This window comes from Stenella coeruleoalba, assembly GCF_951394435.1.
Source record: "Stenella coeruleoalba genome assembly, chromosome: 14".
NCBI classification, from domain to species: domain Eukaryota; kingdom Metazoa; phylum Chordata; class Mammalia; order Artiodactyla; family Delphinidae; genus Stenella; species Stenella coeruleoalba.
This window is the reverse complement of record NC_137160.1, coordinates 64,065,892-64,090,636: the sequence shown is the minus strand read 5'-3', so window position 1 is coordinate 64,090,636 and position 24,745 is coordinate 64,065,892. Positions and strand designations below refer to the sequence as shown.

The 24,745-nt window shown below is 41.8% G+C and overlaps 1 protein-coding gene across 1 annotated transcript in view; it reads left to right on the top strand.

Annotated features, from left to right (window-relative positions):
* MAPK1 (mitogen-activated protein kinase 1) overlaps positions 1–24,745 on the top strand; it is a 95,489-nt gene that overhangs the window by 5,281 nt on the left and 65,463 nt on the right. The window lies entirely within an intron of this gene.

Here is a 24,745-nt window from a genome sequence, read left to right as displayed (position 1 = left end):
GTGGTTGAGAGTCCGCCTGCCGATGCAGGGGACACGGGTTCGTGCCCCGGTCCGGGAGGATCCCACATGCCACGGAGCGGCTGGGCCCGTGAGCCATGGCCGATGGGCCTGCGCGTCTGGAGCCTGTGCTCCGCAATGGGAGAGGCCACAGCAGTGAGAGACCCACGTACCGCCAAAAAACCAAAAACCTTTCATACGAGGTTATTCACTCAGAAAACTTTAACTGAGCACTTGTTATATGCTAGGATGCACATGGTCTCAGCCTTTTAGTACCCCTTAGTCCAGATAGTGGGATGGAGTTGGGCAGTAATGCAAAGAATGTACCAGTGTCATACAGAAGGGACGTGTGCAGTATTGTGAGGAAAAAAGAAGGCCTGAGTGACGGGGCTGTCTTTGTATGGCTTCACAAATTTTTGAGCTGGATGTTGATATGTGACTGGAAGTTTGCCTTGAGAAGTGCATTCTAGGTAGAGGAAGACGTACATGCAAAGGCACAGAAGTATGAAAACAGCACATCAGGTCAGGAAAACCAGGAGTTCTTTGGGAAGCTAGGGGTATGGGTTGAGTGCCTTCGGAAGAAAGCTGGAGTTGAGACAGTTGGGATGGGCCTGGCCAGATTCTGAAGGACATTGTTTACTGAGTTTAGACTTGATTTTTTAGGTGAAAGTCATTAGAGGATGCCCTTTTTCTGCCAGTTCCTCATCACATTTTGTGTTCCCTTCCTTGTCTCTCTTATGCTCTCTACCTGCTTGTGCTTATTTTCTCTTCTTTCTTCTTATCTAGGGGTATTCAGTGGGTGTGATTTTTACCCCCTCTCCAGTGGCATTTTGAAATGTATGTGGGTTAGGTTTTGTTTTTTGGTTGTTAAATTGATTGGGGAGTGTTATTGGCCTTCGGTGTGTGTATGGTCAAGGCAGATGTGCTGAACAACCTGCAGCTCACGGTGTAGTCCTGCACTGGAGGACCATCCTGCTAAGAGGCCAGCAGTATTTCCCTCCAACCCATCCCCAAGAAACACTGGGCCCTGTTCAAGTCCAGTTTTCCTCTAAGGTTCGTCTCCTCTGTAAACTTGTGCTTATTACTCTCTGCTGTAGTGCTCCCTCCTGCCCTCCCTGGAGCTCTGCTGGGGGTATTTGTACCACCTGTTTGAAAGGCAGGGCCAGCAGTAGTATATATCATCTATAAAGGCTCGAGACCTGGAAATGCATCTGGATTCAGATTCATAGTTTTGCTTGTTAACTGTTAATTTAACTTTTAATAAAAATGTCTCTTCTATGCTTTTTGGAGCTCAAAGATGTGAGGAGACCAGCTTAGATGAGCAGCAGAATATCCAGAGTTTCTGAACGGTTTTGAGTGCAGGTAAAACTCAAACAAAATTAAATTTATATTAATAACAGCCTGGTGGTTAGCTCTAAATGATAGGCCATTCCCATGAATTTAATGGGAATGCTCTCAATTCTCAAGTATTTATAAAAAGAGTCTCATGAAAAGCATCCAAGTTGAGTTTTCCCAGGAATCATCTATAATTTATTCCTCATCTCACATTAACATATCTACTAAATAAAAAACAACTGATTCCCCAACAAACATCTAGAGCTACCTCACCATTATGCATCCAGCCTGTTCCACCTGCCTAACCCTGAAATGCTTTTTCTCCCCGTTTGCTTCTCTTGGGGCTCCCATACATTGGAAAGTCAACAGGATAGACATTCTCCAAGATTTCTCTCAGATGCTGAGTCTTAGGGCAGGCTCTGGGTTCTGAACCCATCCACAGCTAGTAGGAGCTGGGAAGTGGAGTGTATGTATGGGTGGGGTCTGCATGGGATATGCCATGACCAACTGACTAACATTAGTTGATCTTGAGCAACTTCCTCTCCCTTTTTTTAAATTAATTAATTTATGGCTTCGTTGGGTCTTTGTTGCCGTGCACTCAAGCTTTCTCTAGTTGTGGTGAGTGGGAGCTACTCTTCGTTGTGGTGTGTGGGCTTCTCATTCTGGTGGCTTCTCTTGTTGCGGAGCACGGGCTCTAGGAGCACAGTCTTCAGTAGTTGTGGCGCGCAGGCTCAGTAGTTGTGGCTCGTGGTCTCTAGAGCGCAGGCATAGTAGTTGTGACGCAAAGGCTTAGTTGCTCCGCGATATGTGGGATCTTCCTGGACCAGGGATCCAACCTGTGTCCCTTGCATTGGCAGGTGGATTCTTTTTTTTTTTTTTTTTTTTTGCAGTATGCAGGCCTCTCACTGCTGTGGCCTCTCCCGTTGCAGAGCACAGGCTCTGGACGCACAGGCTCAGTGGCCATGGCTCACGGGCCCAGCCGCTCCACAGCATGTGGGATCTTCCCGGACCGGGGCACAAACCCGTGTCCTCTGCATCGGCAGGCGGACTCTCAACCACTGCGCCACCGGGGAAGCCCCTGGCAGGTGGATTCTTAACCACTACACCACCAGGGAAGTCTCCTCTCCCATTCTTTGATTTAACAGAGCATCTCCTGTGCCTACCCTGGTCCATGTTCCTGCCCTCCCTCAGGAATGTTGCAGTGCATTGTTGGAGACAGACTGATAAGGAAATAAATTACTGTGTCGTGTGGTAAAAACACTGTTCTGAGATCATTCTGGACAGAGCAACTAACTCCACTTGGGCTTCCCAGTTGCTAATTAAATCAACAAATAGTGTATGTGTACACCAGGCACGCACTAGTTGTTTCACTACATTGGTAAACGAAACATCTAGCCCTCATGGTCTATGGGTGCCTGGCTGAATGGGAGTGGCTTGAAGAGAGGATTAGAAAGGTTTGGTCAGGCCTTGGCTTTAGGTTCCTTCTAAGGAGTTTCCTTTTGGGAATTCCCTGGCAGTCCAGTGGGTAGGACTCCACGCTTCCATTATAGGGGACATGGGTTCGATCCCTGGTCAGGGAACTAAGATCCCACAACCCACATGGTGTGGCCTAAATAGATAAATAAATAGTTTCCTTTTATTTCTTTTTTTTTATAGTACTTATCATAGACATGTCTAAGATACTTTTTTCAGTTTATTGATAAATCATTTAAGCCCAGAATTAAAACCTTGAGGAAAATTATTTTCTGTACTATAAAGTTAAAGAACTTTCTAATACTGTTGTTCCAGAGTAATAGTTTACCTCGAGTGATTAGGTTATTCACGTGTGTTTGGCTAAGAGAGAGTTTTTAACTGAGTGGCTGGAAGGAATGTTCTTTGTTTTTCTTTTTTTAAAAATAAATTTATTTATTTTTGGCCGCATTGGGTCTTCATTGCTCCACGTGGGCTTACTCTAGTTGTGGTGAACTGGGGCTACTCTTTGTTGTGGTGCGTTGGCTTTTCGTTGCGGTGGCTTCTCTTGTTGCGGAGCACGGGCTCTAGGCACGCGGGCTTCAGTAGTTGTGGCACGTGGGCTCAGTAGTTGTTGCTCGCGGGCTCTAGGGCACAGGCTCAGTAGCTGTGGCGCATGGGCTTAGTTGCTCTGTGGCATGTGGGATCTTACTGGACCAGGTCTCGAACCCGTGTCCCCTGCATTGGCAGGCGGATTCTTAACCACTGCGCCACCAGCGAAGTCCTTAGACCAAATGTTAATGTTGCCACATTGTCATTGGGAATATTGGGAACACTGTCATTGGGGAATGTATAGTGAAAAATGTAGAGTTTCAGAGATAGGGAAATTCTTAAATAGGACTGATTAAAAGTAATTCTGGGGAAAAAGTAAGTACAGTCTTATTTATAGAACAAATAGTTTTAGCTGCATAGCTAAGGAAAATAAGCAAAACCATTACATTTCTCCAATTAATACCTAAATTGCCACTGATCACAGGTCAGGCTTGCTAAGTAGAGAGTAAAACCTATAGAATGTACCTTGGTCACAAGGATTTATCTTGAGTCAGTAGCTAAGTTCAGGGTACTGTTACTTATTGCTTCAGTAGATATGTAAAAATGTTTAGTTTGGGGCTTATTTGAGATTTCCTTCCATTTTCAGTGTATCAGTGCTGAACCCATCCTCAAACTTGTATTTCCCTCATTACATCATCTTTCTGTTTCATGGTTGAAACAGATACTTTTTTTTTTTTAAAGGATCAATATAATCCTTTCCCATGAGTTAATTTTTACCTCAGGACTATATAGACATATAAAAATATTTGATGTTATGTTTCAGACCAGTGAGAAACCATTTGATAGGAATGCTAAGTAATCCATTATCTATTACCATTTCCAGGTATGTTCATTGAGCCATTCTACCTGTTGTGTGTTTTGCTGTTTTCAAGCATCCTTTCATGACAACTCTTATCCCTTAATTCAAGTGATGGTAAAAGTGGTATTCCCTTAAGAGTGTTGTAAATTATTTCTTTAGTCCAAAGAGCTGGAAAGAAAAGACTTTTTTTTTTTTTTTTTTTGCGGTATGCGGGCCTCTCACTGTTGTGGCCTCTCCCGTTGCAGAGCTCCGGACACGCAGGCTCAGCAGCCATGGCTCACGGGCCTAGCCGCTCCACGGCATGTGGGATCTTCCTGGACCAGCACACGAACCCGTGTCCCCTGCATTGGCAGGCGGACTCTCAACCACTGCGCCACCAGGGAAGCCCGAAAAGACATTTTTGATTCTTTGTCCACTCTGACATAACTGTTGGAAAGAGCCATTTGTTTCCTGCCACAGAGAAAGTATAAGACAGAAATTAGTCATAAGAGGGCTAAAGTTTTATAGAAACTTTAGGAATGCTTCTGGATACCCCAGCAGGCAGAATGTAGCATTCAAGAACTGGTAGATGTTTATCTAGCATCCTAGAATGTAGTGCTTAACTATAAAAATGTAAATTGGAAAATATTTTGGCCTTATGTGGTTTTTGGCTTTAGCAGGAAAGCCTCTATTAAGATGCTGGCATTAGGCTGAGGTATATTTTATTTATTATATTTACAGAAATATCCATCACTTCTATTTTGGTTTTTTTTAACATAAATAAGTGAATTTTCTCAAATGTCTTTTCTGCCTTAATGGAGGTGATCATATGGTTTTTCTCTCTTTAGCATTGAGGATCATACTAATGGATTTCCTTATATTGAATCTTCCTTGCGTTCTTAGAGTAAATCCTAGTTGGTTATGTTGTATTTTTCTTTTCAATTTTATTTTATTTATATTTTATACAGCAGGTTCTTATTAGTTGTGTATTTTATACATATTAGTGTATATATGTCAATTCCAGTCTCCCAATTCATCCCACAACCACCACCACCCCCTCACCACTTTCCCCCTTGGTGTCTATATGTTTGCTCTCTACATCTGTGTCTCTGTTTCTGCCCTGCAAACTGGTTCATCTGTACCATTTTTCTAGGTTCCACATGTATGCGTTAATATACGATATGTGTTTTTCTCTTTCTGACTTACTTAACTCTGTATGACAGTCTCTAGATCCATCCACATCACTACAAATGACCCAATTTCGTCCCTTTTTATGGCTGAGTAATATTCCATTGTATATATATGCCACATCTTCTTTATCCATTCATCTGTCGATGGGCATTTAAGTTGTTTCCATCACATGGCTCTTGTAAATAGTGCTGCAATGAACATTGGGGTGCATGTTTTTGAATTAAGGTTTTTTTGAATTATGGTTTTCTCTGGGTATATGCCCAATAGTGGGATTGCTGGGTCATATGGTAATTCTATTTTTAGTTTTTTAAGGAACCTCCGTACTGTTCTCCATAGTGGCTGTATCAATTTACATTCCCACCAGCAGTGCTAGAGGGTTCCCTTTTTTCCATACCCTCTCCAGCATTTGTTGTTTGTAGATTTTCTGATGATGCCTATTCTAACTGGTGTGAGGTGATAACACCTCATTGTAGTTTTGATTTGCATTTCACTAATCAGTGATGTTGAGCAGCTTTTCATGTGCTTCTTGGCCATCTGTATGTCTTCTTTGGAGAAATGTCTATTTAGGTCTTCTGCTTTTTTTTTTTTTTTTTTTTTTTTGCGGTACGTGGGCCTCTCACTGTTGTGGCCTCTCTGGTTGTGGAGCACAGGCTCCGGACACGCAGGCTCAGCGGCCATGGCTCACGGGCCCAGCTGCTCCACGGCATGTGGGATCCTCCCAGACCGGGGCACAAACCCGTGTCCCCTGCATCGGCAGGCGGACTCTCAACCACTGCACCACCAGGGAAGCCCCCTTCTGCCTATTTTGTGATTGGGTTGTTCGTTTTTTTAATATTGAGCTCCATGAACTGTTTATATATTTTGTAGATTAATCCTTTGTCCATTGATTGCTTGCAAATATTACCTCCCATTCTGAGCGTTGTCTTTTCGTCTTGTTTGTAGTTTCCTTTGCTTTGCAAAAGCTTTTAAGTTTCATTAGGTCCCATTTGTTTATTTTGGGTTTTATTTCCATCACTGTAGGAGGTGGATCCAAAACGATCTTGCTGCTGTGATTTATGTGAAAGAGTGTTCTTCCTATGTTTTCCCCTAAGAGTTTCATAGTGTCCGGTCTTAAATTTAGGTCTCTAATCCATTTTGAGTTTATTTTTGTGTATGGTGTTAGGGAGTGTTCTAATTTCATTCTTTTACATGTAGCTCTCCAGTTTTCCCTGCACCACTTATTGAAGAGACTACTTTTCTCCATTGCATATCCTTGCCTCCTTTGTCATAGATTAGTTGACCAGAGGTGTGTGGGTTTATCTCTGGGCTTTCTATCCTGTTCCATTGATCCATATTTCTGTTTTTGTCCAGTACCATACTGTCTTGATTACTGTAGCTTTGTAATATAGTCTGAAGTCAGGGTCCTCCAGGTCCGTTTTTTCCCCTCAAGACTGCTTTGGCTATTTGGGGTCTTTTGTGTTTGCCATACAAATTTTAAAGGCTTTCAGTTCTGTAAAAAATGCCACTGGTAATTTGATCAGGATTGCACTGAATCTGTAGATTGCTTTGAGTAGTATAGTCATCTTCACAATATTGATTCTTCCAATCCAAGAACATGGTATATCTCTCCATCTGTTCGTCATCTTTGATTTCTTTCAACAGTGTTTTATAGTTTTCTGAGTACAGGTCTTTTATTTCCGTGGGTAGGTTTATTCCTAGGTATTTTATTTGGTTTGTTGCAATGGTGAATGCAATTGTTTCCTTAATTTCTCTTTCTGATCTTTTGTTGTTAGTGTATAGGAATGCAAGAGATTTGTGTGCATTAGTTTTGTATTCGCCAACTTTACCAAATTCATTGATTAGCTCTAGTAGTTTTCTGGTGGCATCTTTAGGATCTTATGATGCTTTGTATTTGTGCAGTATCTGTTATAACTTCTCCTTTTTCATTTCTGATTTTATTGATTTGAGTCCTCTCTCTCTCTTTCCTGATGAGTCTGGCTAATGGTTTATTAATTTTGTTTATCTTCTCAAAGAACCAGCTTTTAGTTTTATTGATCTTTGCTATTGTTTTCTTCGTTTCTGTTCCATTTATTTCTGCTCTGATCGTTATGATTTCTTTCCTTCTACTGATTTTGGGTTTTGTTTGTTCTCCTTTCTCTAATTCCTTTAGGTGTAAGCTTAGATTATTTTTTTGAGATTTTTCTTGTTTCTTGAGGTAGGCTTGTATTGCTGTAAATCTCCCTCTTAGAACTGCTTTTTCTGCATCCCATAGGTTTTGGATCGTTGTGTTTTCATTGTCATTTGTCTCTAGGTATTTTTTGATTTCCTCTTTGATTTCTTCAGTGATCTCTTGGTTATTTAGTAACGTATTGTTTAGCCTCCATGTGTTTGAGTTTTTTACCTTTTTTACCCTGTAATTGATTTCTAACCTTCCAGCATTGTGGTCGGAAAAGATGCTTGTTATGATTTCAGTTTTCTTAAATTTACCGAGGCCTGATTTGTGATCCAAGATACGACCTATCCTGGAGAATGTTCTGTGTGCACTTGAGAAGAAAATGTAATCTGTTTTTGGATGGAATGTCCTATAAATATCAATTAAATCTATCTGGTCTGTTGTGTCATTTGAAGCTTGTGTTTCCGTATTAATTTTCTGTCTGGATGATTTGTCCATTGGCGTAAGTGAGGTGTTAAAGTCCTGCATTATTATTGTGTTACTGTCAATTTTCTGTTTTATAGCTCTTAGCAGTTGCCTTATGTATTGAGGTGTTTCTGTGTTGGGTGCATATATATTTATAATTGTTATATCTTCTTGGATTGACCCCTTGATCATTATGTCGTGTCCCTCCTTGTGTCTTGTAACATTCTTTATTTTAAAGTCTATTTTATCTGATATGAGTATTGCTACTCCAGCTTTCTTTTGATTTCCATTTGCATGGAATATCTTTTTCCATCCCCTCACTTTCAGTCTGTATGTGTCCCTAGGTCTGAAGTGGGTCTCTTGTAGACAGCATATATATGGGTCTTGTTTTTGTATCCATTCAGCAAGCCTGTGTCTTTTGGCTAGAACATTTAATCCATTCACGTTTAAGTTAATTATTGATTTGTATGTTCCTAATACCATTTTCTTAATTGTTATGGGTTTGTTTTTGTAGGGCCTTTTCTTCTCTTGTGTTTCCCACTTAGAGAAGTTCCTTTAGCTTTCGTTGTAGAGCTGGTTTGGTGGTGCTGAATTCTCTTAGCTTTTGCTTGTCTGTAAAGCTTTTGATTTCTACATCGAATGTGAATGAGATCCTTGCTGGGTAGAGTAATCTTGGTTGTAGGTTCTTCCCTTTCATCACTTTATCATGCCACTCCCTTCTGGCTTGTAGAGTTTCTGCTGAGAAATCAGCTGTTAACCTATGGAAGTTCCCTTGTATGTTATTTGTCATTTTTCCCTTGTTGTTTTCAATGATTTTTCTTTGTCTTTAATTTTTGTCAGTTTGACTACTATGTGTCTCAGCATGATTCACCTTGGGTTTATCCCGCCTGGGACTCTCTGCGCTTCTTGGACTTGGGTGGCTATTTCCTTTCCCGTGTTAGGGAAGTTTTCGACTATAATCTCTTCAGATATTTTTTTGGGTCCTTTCTCTCTCTCTTCTCCTTCTGGGACCCCTATACTGCGAATGTTGTTCTGTTTACTGTTGTCCCAGAGGTCTCTTAAGGTGTCTTCATTTCTTTTCATTCGTTTTTTTCTTTATTCTGTTATTCTGTCTTCCAGGGCACTTATCTGTTCTTCTGCCTCAGTTATTCTGCTGTTGATTTCTTCTAGTGGTATTTTTCACTTCAGTTATTGTATTGTTCATCTCTGTTTGTTCTTTAATTTTTCTAGGTGTTTGTTCTTTAATTCTTCTAGGTCTTTGTTAAACGTGTCTTGCAACTTCTTGATCTTTGCTTCCATTCTTTTTCCAAGGTACTGGATCATCTTCACTATCATTATTCTGAATTCTTTTTCTGGAAGGTTGCCTGTCTCCACTTCATTAAGTTGTTTTTCTGAGGTTTTATCTTGTTCCTTCATATGGTACAAAGTCCTCTGCCTTTTCATTTTGTCTGTCTTTCTGTGAATGTGGTTTTCCTTCCACAGGCTGCAGGATTGTAGTTCTTCTTGCTTCTGGGGTCTGCCCTCTGGTGGATGAGGCTAAGAGGCTTGTGCAAGCTTCCTGATGGGAGGGACTGGTGGTGGGTAGAGCTGGGTGTTGCTCTGGTGGGCAGAGCTCAGTAAAACTTTAATCCACTTGTCTGCTGATGGGTGGGGCTGGGTTCCCTCCCTGTTGGTTGTTTGGCCTGAGGCGACCCAGCACTGGAGCCTAATGGCTCTTTGGTGGGGCTAATGGCGACTCTGGGAGGGCTCACACCAAGGAGCACTTCCCAGAACTTCTGCTGCCAGTGTCCTTGTCCCCACGGTGAGCCACAGCCATCCCCCGCCTCTGCAGGAGACCCTCCAACACTAGCAGGTAGGTCTGGTTCAGTCTCCTATGGTGTCACTGCTTCCCCTGGGTCCCGAAGCACACACTACTTTGTGTGTGCCCTCCAAGAGTGGAGTCTCTGTTTCCCCCAGTCCTGTCAAAGTCCTGCAATCAAATCCCACTAGCCTTCAAAGTCTGATTCTCTAGGAATTCCGCCTCCCATTGACGGACCCGCAGGTTGGGAAGCCCGGACATGTGGCTCAGAACCTTCACTCCACTGGGTGGACTTCTGTGGTATAAGTGTTCTCCAGTTTGTGAGTCACCCACCCAGCAGTTACAGGATTTGATTTTATTGTGATTGCGCACCTCTTACTGTCTCATTGCGGCTTCTCCTTTGTCTCTGGATATGGGGTATCTTTTTTCGTGAATTCCAATGTCTTCCTGTCAGTGACTGTCCCGCAGCTAGTTGTGATTCTGGTGCTCGCAAGAGAGAGTGAGTGCACAGCCTTCTACTCCAACATTTTGAACCAATCCTGTATTCTTTTTTATATGTGCTGTTTAAAGAATAAGTTAAATATACGTAATCATTGTGCAAATTTGAAAATAGAACACTGTCAGGACCTTAGAAATGTCTTATCAAATCCGCTTCTAGAGTTGACCACTATCCTCAATTTGGGTGATAATTGTTCTTTTCTGCCTCTCCCCCTTTTTATTTTTTACTTATTAAGAATTTTTTTTTAATTTTTTACTTTTATTGAAGTATAATATACATACAGAAATGTGCGCATATCATAAGATTACAGGTTGATAAATTTTCACAAACTAAGCACACCCATATAACTAACCAGTGTTCAGATAAACAGAACCCCAGCACCTCAGAAGCTCCGCTTGGACTCCTTCCAGTTGCCATTCTCCAGGGGGAAGCTCTATCCTGATGTGTAACTGCATGGATTCATTTTGTTTTGTACTTCCCATGAATGGAGTCGTATAATATGTTTGTTCTCATTGGTAGCTGGCTTCTTTTATTCAGCATCATGTTTGTGTGGTTGTGGATTATTCATTCTCATTGCAGTATTGGTATTCCATGGTGTGACTATACCATAATTTATTTATCTGTCCTACTGTGAATATGCATTTGGGTTGTTTCCAGTTTTGGGGCATTATTATTAGCGCTACTATGACCATTTTAGTGCATGTGTTTTAGTGAACATGTGTGCAAATTTCTGTTGGGTGTATACCTAGGAGCAGAGTGGCTGCATCACAGGGTATGCATACATTCTACGTTAGTGGATGTTGCCAAGACATTTTCTGAAGTGGTTAAATTGTATTCATGCCCACTATCTGTGTATTAGAGTTCAGACTGCTCCGTATTCTGATCAACACATCATATTTTCTATCTTAGTTTTAGCCATTCTGGGGGGGCATGAAGTGGTATTTGTTGTGGGTTGGGTGTTGTTTGCATTTTCCTGATTATTTTAGCTCTGTTTTATATTAGCCTTTTGGCTATCTTGTGAAGTGTTTAGGTTGTTTGCATTTCTTTTCTATTGAGATTTTGGCCTTTTATTAAATAATAGGAGTTCTTTCTAGATACTGGACATGAGTCTTTTTTTAGGTTTATGTATTGCAAATACCTTCTCCACTTTGGGAGTTACCTTTTCATGCTCTTAAGGGAGTCTCTTTGATTCTGTGTCACAGATTTCAGTTCTCTGGTGAACGTCATCATTTTCTCAACTGCTTTCTGCTGGCAAGACTGGCAGGGTTCAGAAGGGCTGTTGGTGGGAGGAAGCTCCAGGGAAGCAGTAAGGAGCAGGCCTCTGGCCTGTATTGTGCCTGCATTGTGTCTGGTGCAGTTGTGCATGTTGTGAGATCACAGTTGGGAAGGTTAGAGGAGGTCTTTTCCCTTAGCTCAAGGGAAGGAAAGTAAGGGCACTAGAAGAACAGACATCACTGGAGAAACCATGGCAGACTGAGGGTATGTGACAGGTTTTTTTGCCAGGTGGCCTTAGCTTCTGAGTCAAGTAGGAGGTTAGGTCAGACATCTGCCAAGAGTGCATTGCCTGGAGGATCGAAGGCTTGGAAAGCATGGCGAAAGTTTGGGACAGCTCTCGTGTGCTTGAAAGTCAACCAGAGATGAAGCAAAGGACTGACCCAACTCCTTGAGAGTGAGGACTCTGTTCACTGCTGTCACCACAGTACCTAGTACACACATTGCACATAGTAGGTGCTCAGAAAATATTTGTCAAATCAGCCAGGTGGAATAGTACCAGTGATGGTATACTGAGGCTGAGCTAGCTAGCTGAGGCTGCTAGCTCTGTGCTGTCCTCACATTTCCATTTACTTCCCTATATTATTTGAATACCTGAATGAAAGAAGAAATAAAGTGCCTCGTGCCCCTTAGGCCTCTTTAAGAGCAGCAGGAACATATCTCTTTTATCAATTAGAAACTGCATTTAAAAATCTCATCTCTGGCACTAATAGCTGGGTGATTGACAGCATGTCATTTAACTTCTCAGAGTCTCATTTCACTCTTTGGTGAAACGGGGATCATGCCTTTTGAGTGCTGAAATGACTACATCAACTAAACCACTGTAATCCTGATCCATCTCAATATGGGTTTACAAGATAAAGCATTGAAATGAATGATTGGGTGCAGGCTGAACACTGATGTAAGTAGGTAACTTGTGGAGCTTGTTTTGGGGTTTTAAAATTATTTTTTAATTGCAGTAAAATGCATATGACAGAATTTACCATCTTAACCATTTTTGAGTGTACAGTTCAGTAAAGTACATTCACTTTGCTGTATAACAGATCTGTAGAACTTTTTTATCTTGCAAAACTGAAACTACCCATTAACAGCTGTTCATTCTCCCCTCTCCTCAGCCCCTTTCAACAACCATTCTGCTTTCTCTGTGAATTTGACTACTCTAAGTACCTCATATAAGTGAGCATTAATGTCCTCAAGGTTCATTCATATTGTTGCAAATGGCAGGATTTTCTTTGTTATCCATTCATCCATTAATGAACAATTGAGTGGCTTTCACCTCTTGGCTGTTGTGAATAATGCTGCTATGAACGTAGATGTACAAATATCTCTAACACTCTGCTTTCAATTCTTTGGCTATATACCCAGAAGTGGAATGGTAATTCTGTATTTAATTTTTGGGAGAACTACCGTACTTTTTTTTTTTTAATTATTTATTTTTTGGCTGCACCAGGTTTTAGTTGTGGCATGTGGACTTCTTAGTTGTGGTGTGTAAACTCTTAATTGTAGCATGCATGCAAGATCTAGTTCCCCGAACAGGGATCAAACCTGGGTCCCCTGCATTGGGAGCATGGAGTCTTACCTACTGGACCACCAGGGAAGTGTCCCCTACCATACTGTTGTTTTTTTTTTGGGGGGGGCTGCATTGGGTCTTTGTTGCTGCATGTGGGCTTCCTCTAGTTGTGGCGAGCGGGGGCTACTCTTCGTTGTGGTGCGCGTGCTTATTGAGGTGGCTTCCATTGTTGTGGAGCATGGGCTCTAGGTGCACAGGCTTCAGTAGTTGTGGTGCACAGGCTTAGTTGCTCCATGGCATGTGGAATCTTCCCGGGCCAGGGCTCGAACCTGTGTCCCCTGCATTGGCAGGTGGATTCTTAACCACTGAGCCACCAGGGAAGCCCTACCATTACTGTTTTTTAAAGCAGCTGTACCATTTTACATTCCCACCAACAGTGCACAGGGGTTCCAGTTTCTCCACATCCTCACCAGTACTGCTTTTCTGTTTTTTGATAGTTACCATCCTAATGTGTGTGAGGTGGAGAGTTTGTTTTGATGGGTCCTGTGCTCTGTGTGTTTGGTGTGCTGTCTGTCAGCACTAAATATTTGGAAGCTAAAGTGGGAGTGACTCTCAGCAAATATTGTGTTAAGCACTTGCTGGGATAAAAATATGAATAAAACACAACCCTTACCTCAGAGGAGCCTTTAGTAAATACAGTAGGGCGCTTACAACTTAGAAGTCTGTGTGTATATACACGTGTGTATGTATTTTCTCTTTGTTCCTAGACAATTATAAAAGTACTTCTTAAATCACATGGTCGTCTAGTATCACCATTGTTAATGAATTAATGATGCCAAGCATTGAAAGTTAACATTTATTTATTTATAAATTTTGTTTATTTATTTATTTATGGCTGTGCTTGGTCTTCATTGCTGCACACGGGCTTTCTCTAGTTGCAGCGAGCAGGGACTAGTCTTCGTTGCAGTGTGCGGGCTTCTCCTTGCACTGGCTTCTCTTGTTGTGGAGCACGGGCTCTAGGCGCATGGGCTCAGTAGTTGTGGCTCTCGGGCTTAGTTGCTCCGTGGCATGTGGGATCTTCCTGGACCAGGGCTTGAACCCATGTTCCCTGCATTGGCTGGCAGATTCTTAACCATTGGACCACCAGGGAAGTCCCTTATTTTATTTTGTTGCCACACTGCGCAGCTTCTGGGATCTTAGTTCCCCAACCAGGGATTGAACCCAGGCCCTCTGCAGTGAAAGTACAGAGTCCCAACTACTGGACCACCAGGGAATTCCCTATTTATTTATTTTTTAAATTGAAGTTTAGTTGATTTACAATGTTTGTTAGTTTCAGGTGTAGAAGAACATTTTATTTTTATTTCGTAGGTTTTCAGTGGAATTTTATAAGTCTTCAAGATGAGTTTTCCAATTAGACTAGACTTCATAAGTACTCTGATACCCATAATCCTGCAGGTGACTTTAGGAGACTCCTCCGTTTTCCTCAGCCCTGGGATGGGGCCTCCAGCGTCTGTCTGTTAGTTGTACTTATCTCAGGTGGCCTCCAAGTTGAGGCTTACGGCCTCCCTGAGGGGAGAAGCTGGGCATTGCCCTCAAGTTATCCATTATCCCTTGATGGAGCCAAGTGAGAGTCCCCAAAGGATAGTGTGTGCCGAGAAGGTGGGGAGAGCCCAGCCTGCTTCACCTGTGGGGAGTGGCCGGGGGGGCGGCAGGGATGAGAGGTACTTTCTCTGTTAAGTGGTCTCAGAATTGTCTGCATAGAAAGCATTCTTCTTTGTTCCTGGAGTTAGTATGAATTGTATTTTTTTTAAATGGTTTTAATGCATATGATGAAACTACCTAATTGCTTTTATGGTGGTCGAGTTTTTTATGAGAGGCCTTAGTTGAAGAAAAGCACTAATTATGGGTTATTATTCCTAATAGCAGTAATAAATAGTACTTTATCTTTAAAAATATTTCATTGAAATATACATAGGTACACAAATCTTTAATTGTTCAGCCCAGTGAGTTTTCACAGACTGAACACACCTGGGTAATTAGTACCCAGATCAAGAAGCAGAAGTGATAGGCATTCCAGAAGCCTGCTGTGTTCTTCCTTTTAGTCACTACCCACCCCTCACCCACCAGAATAGCCATTATCCTGACTTCTAACATGTTTGCCTGGCTTTGTATTTTATATAAATGGAATCATAAAGTATGTATTCTTTTGTGTGTGGTTTGTTTCACTCAACAGTTGTGAGAATCATATTGTGTGTATTTGTGGTTTAAAATTACTTTTTAAAGTATCCTACTTAACAACCTAGGAAAGGACTTTACCCATGGCTTTGCCATGCTCTTGATGCTCCAGTTCTGGAAGGAAGATGTTTTTAGGTGGTCTTCACATTCTCTTCATTCCTTTTCTAGACCAAATGACACCTACAGAGTTTTCTGTAATCTTGTTTTTCCTCATTTCATTTGTTGTAGTACTAATCTATTGCTGTGTAATAAATGCCCTACAACTTCGTGACTTAAAACATCAATAAACATTTGTTTTCTCACACTTTCTGTGAGTTAGGAATTGAGTGGGCCTAGCTGGGCAGTTCTGGCTCAGGGCCTCATGAGGTTGCAGCCAAGATTTCAGCTGGGTCTGGGGTATCTATCTGCTTCCTAGCTCACCCAGCTGACACACTGGCGCTGGTTGGTTGTGGTGGGGAGATGGGGGGTTAGGGCTCAAGTTTCTCTCAGTGGAGCCCTCTGCATAGGCTGCTTGAGTATCCTCACTACATCGTGGCTGGCTGTGCTCTTCCCAGAGAGCACCTTTTTATGACCTAGCCTCAGAAGACATACAGCATCACTTCCACCCCATTTTACTTGTAAAGCAAGTCACTAAGTCTGGCCTATATTCCAGGGGGAGGAGAATTAGGCTTTTGGAGGTTAGGGAAGTCATCTGCTATATAGACTCATCTAGTGGAACTGTAGCTAACACAGCTATATTTGGCTTTTAAACTCTCTAAAATAGAATAGAGGTTTTAATGAGATAGTTGGAAACTTAATGTCCCCTACCTTGAGTGGATACCACGTAAGCTGATCGCTATAGTGTAAGGTGGAGCTCAATGTTAAGTGTTGCTATCTTCTGTAACCATTTTACTGCAGTATCCATTTCACATAAATATCACCTGTTCTTAAAAATGTGCTAATAATTCTTAGGGTTTTGACTCTTTACTGTATGAATTTATACAACTAAGCTTTAAAACTATAATACTTTTTTGTATAAAATACATAACATTTTAATACATTCTGACTAGATCTCCAAGGCTCAGCAGAGGTATAAAATGACACAGTTCAAGTAAATTATCAGGTATATCAGAAGTACAAATTTAAGGGGCTTAGTTGAAATATAGTGATCCTCAGAGGGCTGCTTGGTGACCCCTGTGCTCTGCCTCTGACAGGAGAGCTCTGCCTTGCCCTTTGCTGCAGCAAGTTCTCTGCAACTTCTGCCTCTCTTGTCTCATCTCCAAATAACGGTCTGTACCCCCTCACACTGGCAACCCCTGAGTTCTTACTTCAGCAGAGCCAAGAAGGGAGGGGCCACGACCACTGGAATTGGTTCTAAGGGTTGGAACTCATCCCTCGGTCAGATATGTACAGGTCCACAGTCCACTTATGAGTGGGATTAGTGCTGTTTATAAAAGAGACCCCACAGAGCTTCCTGGTCCCTTCTACCATGTGAGGGTACAGTGGGAACTCTGCAAACCAGGAAGAGGACCCTCACCCAACCATGCTGGCACTCTGTTCTCAGACTTACAGCCTCCAGAACTGTGAGAAATAAATTTCTGTAGTTTATAAGCTACCCAGTCTGTGTCTTTTTGGTTTTTTTAGCAGCCCAAATGTAAGACAATCCCTGTGTTTTCTTTAAAGAATTTTGTAGTTTTAGCTCTCACATTTAGGTCTTTGATCCATTTAGAGTTACTTTTTGTATATGGTATGGGGTAAGGGTCCAACTTCATACTTTTGCATGTGGCTATCCAGTTGTCCCAGTGTCATTTGTTTTTTTTTGTTTGTTTTTCGCGGTACGCGGGCCTCTCACCGCTGTGGCCTCTCCCGTTGCGGAGCACAGGCTCCGGACGCGCAGGCCCAGCGGCCATGGCTCATGGGCCCAGCCGCTCCACAGCATGTGGGATCCTCCCACACCGGGGCATGAACCCATGTCCCCTGCATCGGGAGGCGGACTCTCAACCACTGCGCCACCAGGGAAGCCCCAGTGTCATTTGTTGAAAAGACTGTCCTTTCCCCACTAAGTGGTCTTGGCACCCTTGTGGAGTATCAGTTTACCATAGACAAATGAGTTTATTTCCAGACTCTCCTCCATTCTGTTTGTTTATCCTTGTGCCAGTACCACACTGTCTTGATTACTTTCTTGATTACTTGCTTTGCAATAAGTTTTTTTTTTTTTTTTTTTGTGGTACGCTGGCCTCTCACTGTTGTGCCCTCTCCCGTTGTGGAGCACAGGCTCCGGACGCGTAGGCTCGGCTGCCATGGCTCACAGGCCCAGCCGCTCCGCGGCATGTGGGATCCTCCCGGACCAGGGCACGAACCCGTGTCCCCTGTATCGGCAGGAGGACTCTCAACCATTGCGCCGCCAGGGAAGCCTTGCAATAAGTTTTTAAATTGGGCAGTGTGAGTCCTGTCACTTTGTCCTTCTTTTACAAGATTATTTTGGTTATTCTGGTTCCCTTGAGTTTCCATATGAATTTTAGGATCAGCTTGTCAACTTCTACAAAGAAAAGGCTGGTATTGTGATAGAGATAGTGTTGAATCTTTAGATCAACTTTGGGTATACTGCCATCTTAACAATATTTTGTCTCCTGATCCATGAACATGGGATGTTTTTCCATCTATTTAATTCTTTCAGCAAAGTTTTATAGTTTTAAGAGCATAAGTTTTACCTCTCTTTTGTTAGGTTTATTCCTAAGTATTTTGTTTTGATGGTATTGTGAATGGAAGTGTTTTCTTGATTTCATTTTTGTTTTTTTAAAAATAGATTTATTTATGTATTTATTTTTGGCTGCATTGGGTCTTCGTTGCTGTGTGCAGGATTTCTCTAGTTGCAGTGAGCGGGGGCTACTCTTCGTTGCAGTGCGCGGGCTTCTCATTGCGGTGGCCTCTCTTGTTGCGGAACACGGGCTCTAGGCGCGAGGGCTTCAGTAGTTGTGGTGCTCGGTCTCACTAGTCGTGGCTCGCGGGCTCTAGAGTGCAGGCTAACTGGTTGTGGCGTATGGGCTTAGTTGCTCCACGGCATGTGGGATCTTCCCGGACCAGGGCTCGAACCCATGTCCCCTGCATTGGCAGGCGGATTCTTAACCACTGTGCCACCAGGGAAGTCCTTTTCACTGTTTTTAAATGATGCAGCTGTAAACATTTTAGCACAAACAGGACCCCACCCCCACCCCCTCTGAGTAACTTTCTTAGAACCTATTCCCCGAAAATGATTGACCAGGTCAAAGATAGGACTTCTGCAGATTGCTCTCCAGAAATAGCATTTGAATTTGTGCTGTCCCTGTTAATCTTTTTTTCCCACCCACATCCCCCCCCCACCCAGGCACCTGTCCCTGTTAATCTTTAAAAGTCCCTCTTTGCTCTGTGTCCCCCACCCCAGCCCTGGTTCCCTCTTGCTGTGACAACATGGTATTATTCTTTTATTTATATGTAATTGAATAGAAATGAGATAAACCTTTTAGGTGCCTTGTTTTTGGTTATTTGTGAGGCCAAACTTTTTTCTAAGTTTTACTCACTTATCTGATGTTTGAACTGCATTCAAGTTATGGAACCGTTTATGCACTAGAAGCTAAGCATTAATGTTCTGAAAGCCTTTAAATTTTTTTCTGAAAGCTTTAAAAATATTTGTATAATCAAATTCATCAACTAATTGTTTGCTGTGTTCTTTTATTGCTTCAGAATTGGTGAAATACATGAAGGCCTTTAACCTTTAATTTAGTCTTTTAAGCTGTGTGGAAATGATTGCAGAGAAGAATGCTGCATTTATATGCTTTATGTATTTTATTCCATATTAAGAGTATAATTTTAGCAGTATTAGACACCTTGTCTAATTTCACATGAGTTTTCATATTAAACTTAGAGGTATTTACCTGTGTCTTTCTGGAATCTGTTTGTTCCATTGGTCTAGTTTATTATTTTTAACTATAACCTGGTATTATAAGGCTTTTTACTCTTGTTTTGCCCAGATGTCTGCTCTTTAACTTCTTAGCAGGGCTTCTACCTTGAATCCTTGTCAGTTTTCATACTCTGGTGGAGTGGGTTGGCCAAGATAAAACGTATATATCATCAGGATGCCTTTTCTCTCCCTCTTCCCTACTCCCAGAACTCAGAGCCAGTTTTTCTCCTTGCTCTTGTGCCTGGTCTTGGTTGCTGGTAGCTCTCCAGAGTGAAGAGATTTTTCAGGTTGAACTCTGGGCCACGCTGTGCGGCTCTCGGGATAGGGATTGAACCCAGGCCCTAGTCAGTGAAAGCGCCAGTCCTAACCCCTGGACTGCCAGGGAATTCGTTGAACTCTTTAAGTGTTAGCCCCTGATATACCGATTTGAAAAAAGAATTTTTTTTTTTTTTTAATGAGACCATGCTTTTTTTGAGGGGCGGTGATATCTAATTCCAGAACGTTTTTATCACCCCAAAAGGAAACCCTGCACCTAGCAGTCACTCCCCATATTTTCCCCAGTAATCAGCCCCTGTGCAGAAAGCCTCCTGCCAACGTGGAGCTGGGGGAAGGGGTGCCCTTTTACATTCCGGCTTCTTTTCACATGCATTTTACATTTTACTATTTTGTTAAGTTGTCAAGATTTACTTTTCAGAGTCATTAGTTGCTATTTGGCATTGGCTCTGTAAAATGAACTTGGCGAATAACCACCTTCACTTATTTTACTTCTCATAGTTGGGCCTGGGTGTGCATCATTTTCTCATCTCTTTCTGCATTCTGAGATCTTCGTTTTTCCTCCTTTTGCCACTGGTTATTCTTCCTTTTTGAGCCTCTTCCTCTTGGATTTAACCCTGATTGGTAGGCACACTATTCTTTTATTCTTGCCAATGATATCTTTTTTGTTTTTAATTCAAAAAATATTATTTGATTATTTTCTCTCTGATTTTTATTTATTTATTTTCTAATTTTACTGTCTCTCTGATCTTAAACAGTTAATCTTAACTCTTTTTGTGGGCCTCTGTTATTGTAGCTTAATTCTTTTATTTTTATTTTTTGACCGTGGTGTGCGGCTTGCAGGGTCTTAGTTCCCTGATCAGGGATCAAATCTGTGCCCCCTGCAGTGGAAGCACAGAGTCCTAACCCCTGGACCGCCAGGAAAGTCCCTAATTCTTTTTTAATCTGTTTTCCAGCTCTGACGGTATCATCTGCACTCTCTTCCGTCTATTTAACTGATTTCTGTTATTGTTACCTTATAAATTATTATTTTTTAATTTACATTCTGCTTGACTTATCTTTTTTTTTTAAATCCTGATTCTGCTATTTGCAGAATTCTTTTTTTATTTTAAATTCTTTTGTAATATGTCACGGTTCTGCAGAATATATTCTGGTCTGTTTTTATTTAGCATTCCCCTTGTGTGTAACACTTTAAATGTGTTTATGAGTCCCATTCTGTCTTTATCTCCATTCTTAGAGATGACTCTGCTAAGCCTGCTCCTTTTCTCCTGGACCTGTATTGTTTGTGCTTAGTGGCCACTCCTGCTCCTGGTTGCCCTTTAAAATTTGCTTGCTGTGTTCCTTCAGTTGAGTCTTATCTTTGTTCTTTGTTTATAACATGTTTATTTTGTTGAGTTTTGAAGGAGGCGGCATTCTGTACCACTTCTCACTTAGTGCTTCCCAAAGTTCTGTTGTGTAAGACTTTCTGGGCACATTTTTACATAATGGAAAGAACACAGAATTCAGAGGAAGGACCAAGTGTTAATCCTAGCCCTCGCATTGGGTAGCTTTGGCTAAGATATTTAGACTATATGGTAGGACTTAATTCTTTTAAAGTTTTATATAGTTGTTGTGTTCTTAAAAATTAGCATAATTTTTATATCTAATGGGAATATAAGGAAAATTAAAATAATACAGTGTACAGTGATGAACTGAAAATTGATATAATTATTAACTGATTTATTTTAAAATGATAATGAAATAATTAAAACATGAGATTGTTGGGCTTCCCTGGTGGTGCAGTGGTTAAGAGTCTGCCTGCCGATGCAGAGGACACGGGTTCGTGCCCCGGTCTGGGAGGATCCCACATGCCGCGGAGCGGCTGGGCCGGTGAGCCATGGCCGCTGAGCCTGTGCATCCGGAGCCTGTGCTCTGCAACGGGAGAGGCCACAACAGTGAGAGGCCCGCATACCGCCAAAAAAAAAAAAAAAAAAAGAGAGATTGTTGGGCTGGAACTCTGATAAAATTGTTGTCACGTAGGCGGCAGTGGTATTGTTTGCATATGTATTGAATTTATGAAGTGAGTTCGCATATACTTATTCTTCCAAATAAGCCTATATATGAGAGATAAGTATTCTTTCCATTTTATGGGGGAGATATTGAGGTTCAGCAAGGTTAAGAGAATTGCCCATGGTTACAAGCACAGAGTTGTGACAGTGCAAGAACTTGAATTCAGATTCAGGACTTCCAAGACCAAGGCTTTTGTAACTTGACCCAAAATAAAACTTGATTAGTTTTAAGGTTGTTTCTTCAGATACTTGACAGTCTGTCACATGGGTAGATTTTTCGGAGTACAGGCCCTAGTTTCAGCAGTTGTCCTGGAGATCAGCTGTCACTCTGAGTGTGCGGAGGATCAGTGTTGGGAGTTACCTGGGGGCAGCCACTGTCTCTGGCAGTGTTCCTCTCTGTCTGGATCTTTGATTGTGTCTGGCAACAGATATATTTATTGGTCAAGGGCAAAAGTGAAGAGATAATATGGGGAGAAAAGAAAAGAAACTGATTTCAGAAATAAGATTTCCACAGTAACTTGAGCAATGAAACATTTGAGAAATTCTTGGTTGTGCTGACCAGGATCCTATGGAATTCTTGTCGGTCTCTGTTGTAGTTTCTTAGGACAGGGCCGAAACTAAGCTCATCACACGAGATGAATTGTGCCAAAGCACAGCAGTAGAGGGCTGCCGCTCGCTCAGGCAAAACAGCGCCGTCTGTCTGCTGTGGTAACTTTTATTAAAGCATTATCTAGATTTACATTTTAAGACTTGTTTTCTTAACATTTCAGAAGTGCCAAAGCAGCATCCTATGTTTTTATTAATTATACGAGCAATAATTGGCTTTCGTGAGCACCTGCTGTGCTTCCTCCTTGAGCGCAAAAACAGCACAAAGTTCCCACCATTATTTTGATTATACTGAAGTAGCACAAGGACATTTCCTTGCGTTCCCACCACTCTGATTATACTGAGGACATCTCATGGATCAGTGCCCAAAGCACTCAGTGCTTCTTTTGCAGGCCCCCGGTTTGCCGGGGCGGGGGGGGGGGGCGCTCGAAGCATTCAGAACTGTTCACAACTCTGGCTTATTCGCATGCCCCCCGGTTTGCCGGGGGGGGGGGGCTCAAAGCAATCAGGACTGTTTGCAGTTCTGGCTTATTCGCCAGCCCCCAGTTTGCTGGGGGTGGGCTCATGGGTCACGTCTCCTTTCCATGTCCTCAGTTATCCCACTACAGTCTCTGAAGTCTTTGGGGATCCTTTGTGTACACTCTCAGATTATTGAAACACAGGGACTCAGGCCAGGACCTAAGGGAAGGAGGACTCAATTGAGGAATTGGGAAATTATCAAGAATCATGGCAGTGGCTCCATCATTCTCTCTTTTCACATTCTTCTCATTCTCTGTTCTCTTTTTAAAATCTTTGTTACACACATGCACACACAAATATACATATATGCATATAATTTTAACAAAAGGATGTAATTTTTTATTTTGAGATAATTTTAGACTTAGAAAAAAGGTGCAAAAATAGTCTAGAGAGTTCCCATGTAACCACCTTTTCCTAATGTGAACATGGTGTATGTCTGTAGGAATGTCATCAAAACCAAGAAATTAAAACTGGTACAATACTAGATGCAGACCTTATTTTCCCCTAATGTCATTTTTTCTTCCCATTTTCCCCTAATGTCATTTTTTCTTCCAGGTTCTCATTTTGCATTTAATTGTTGTGTCTCCTTAGTCTCTTCCAACTGTGACATTTCTTCAGCCTTCCTCTGTCTTTTATAACCGTGACACTTTTAATGAGTATTGGATTGTTGTTTTTGTAAATTTATTTATTGTATTTATTTATTTTTGGCTGTGTTGGGTCTTTGTTGCTGTGCGCAGGCTTTCTCTAGTTGTGGTGAGCGGGAGCTACTCTTGGTCGCGGTGTGCGGGCTTCTCATTGCGGTGGCTTCTCTTGTTGCAGAGTATGGGCTCTAGGCCTGTAGGCTTCAGTAGTTATGGCACGCAGACTTCAGTAGTTGTGGTGCTCAGGCTTAGTTGCTCCACGGCATGTAGGATCTTCCCGGACCAAGGCTTGAACCTGTGTCCCCTGCATTGGCAGGTGGATTCTTAACCACTGCATCACCAGGGAAGCCCTGGACTGTTATTTTTGTAGGCTGTCCCTCAGTTTGTGTTTATCTGATGGTTTTTCATGAATGGAATGAGATTATGCAGTTTTAACAGAAGTGATGTGCCTTTCTTGATACATCACATCAGAGAGTTGGTGTTGTGGAGATATTTTATCCTTAGGGATGTTAACTTTAATCACCCGGTTAAGATGGGGTCCATCCATTTACCCCTTTGTAATTAATAAATATCTTAGAGGATGTACTTTGAGACTAAGCAGATGCCCTGTTTCTTCTCAGATTTCTACTCACTAGATTAAGCATCCATCCATGGACCTTTTTCTGAAAAAATTATTGTGGTATTTACCTAATGACAGTTTTTCTATTTTCCTCATTCCATCTGATTGGAGTGCCTCTGTGAGAAAGAGCTGTTCCTTCTCCCCACTGATTTATTCACTTACTTATTTGTGTCAGTATGAACTCATGGGTATTTGTTATATTCTGTAGGTTTGTAATCCAGTATTGTCATTTTTTATTTCAAATTGTTGCAACTTCGACCTTTGTTTGCTCCTTCAGAGTGACTGCTTTCAACAAACCCCACCCTTGTTTGAGTACCTTTTTAAGGGCAAAGTGTGCTCGTTGCTACTGGGGTGTAGTTGCTTCTAAGTCTTCTTAGTGAACAGAGCTGGGAAAATAGATGTGTGTACACCAACCCACACATACACACATCTGTATTTCTCTGTCTGTGTATATGTTAAAAACTATGAGTTCATACTGATGTCCCTGATTCCAATCCAACACCATGTGGTTTATTTTAGCCTTTCCTCTTGCTTGTATTCTTTCCCCAGCCTGGCTCTCATTATCTTCCATTTTGTTTGCTTATTTGTTCAGTCCCATTCTGTTTATACATAAAGTAGATGCAGAATTGCTAACCCATATCCTTGTGAGAAACATGTTCACTAATTAGATTACAGGATTTGTGTTCAGCCTTTTCCTGCTTTAGCTTTACAGCATGCAGTTAAAATACTGTTTTCTAAAGTTGCTTAGGCTGGTTTCTAGTTCCTCATGCCCTTCAGTGTGGTTATGTCATTGATTTGTAATACAGTTAGGTTCATTTGTTACTGTTGGT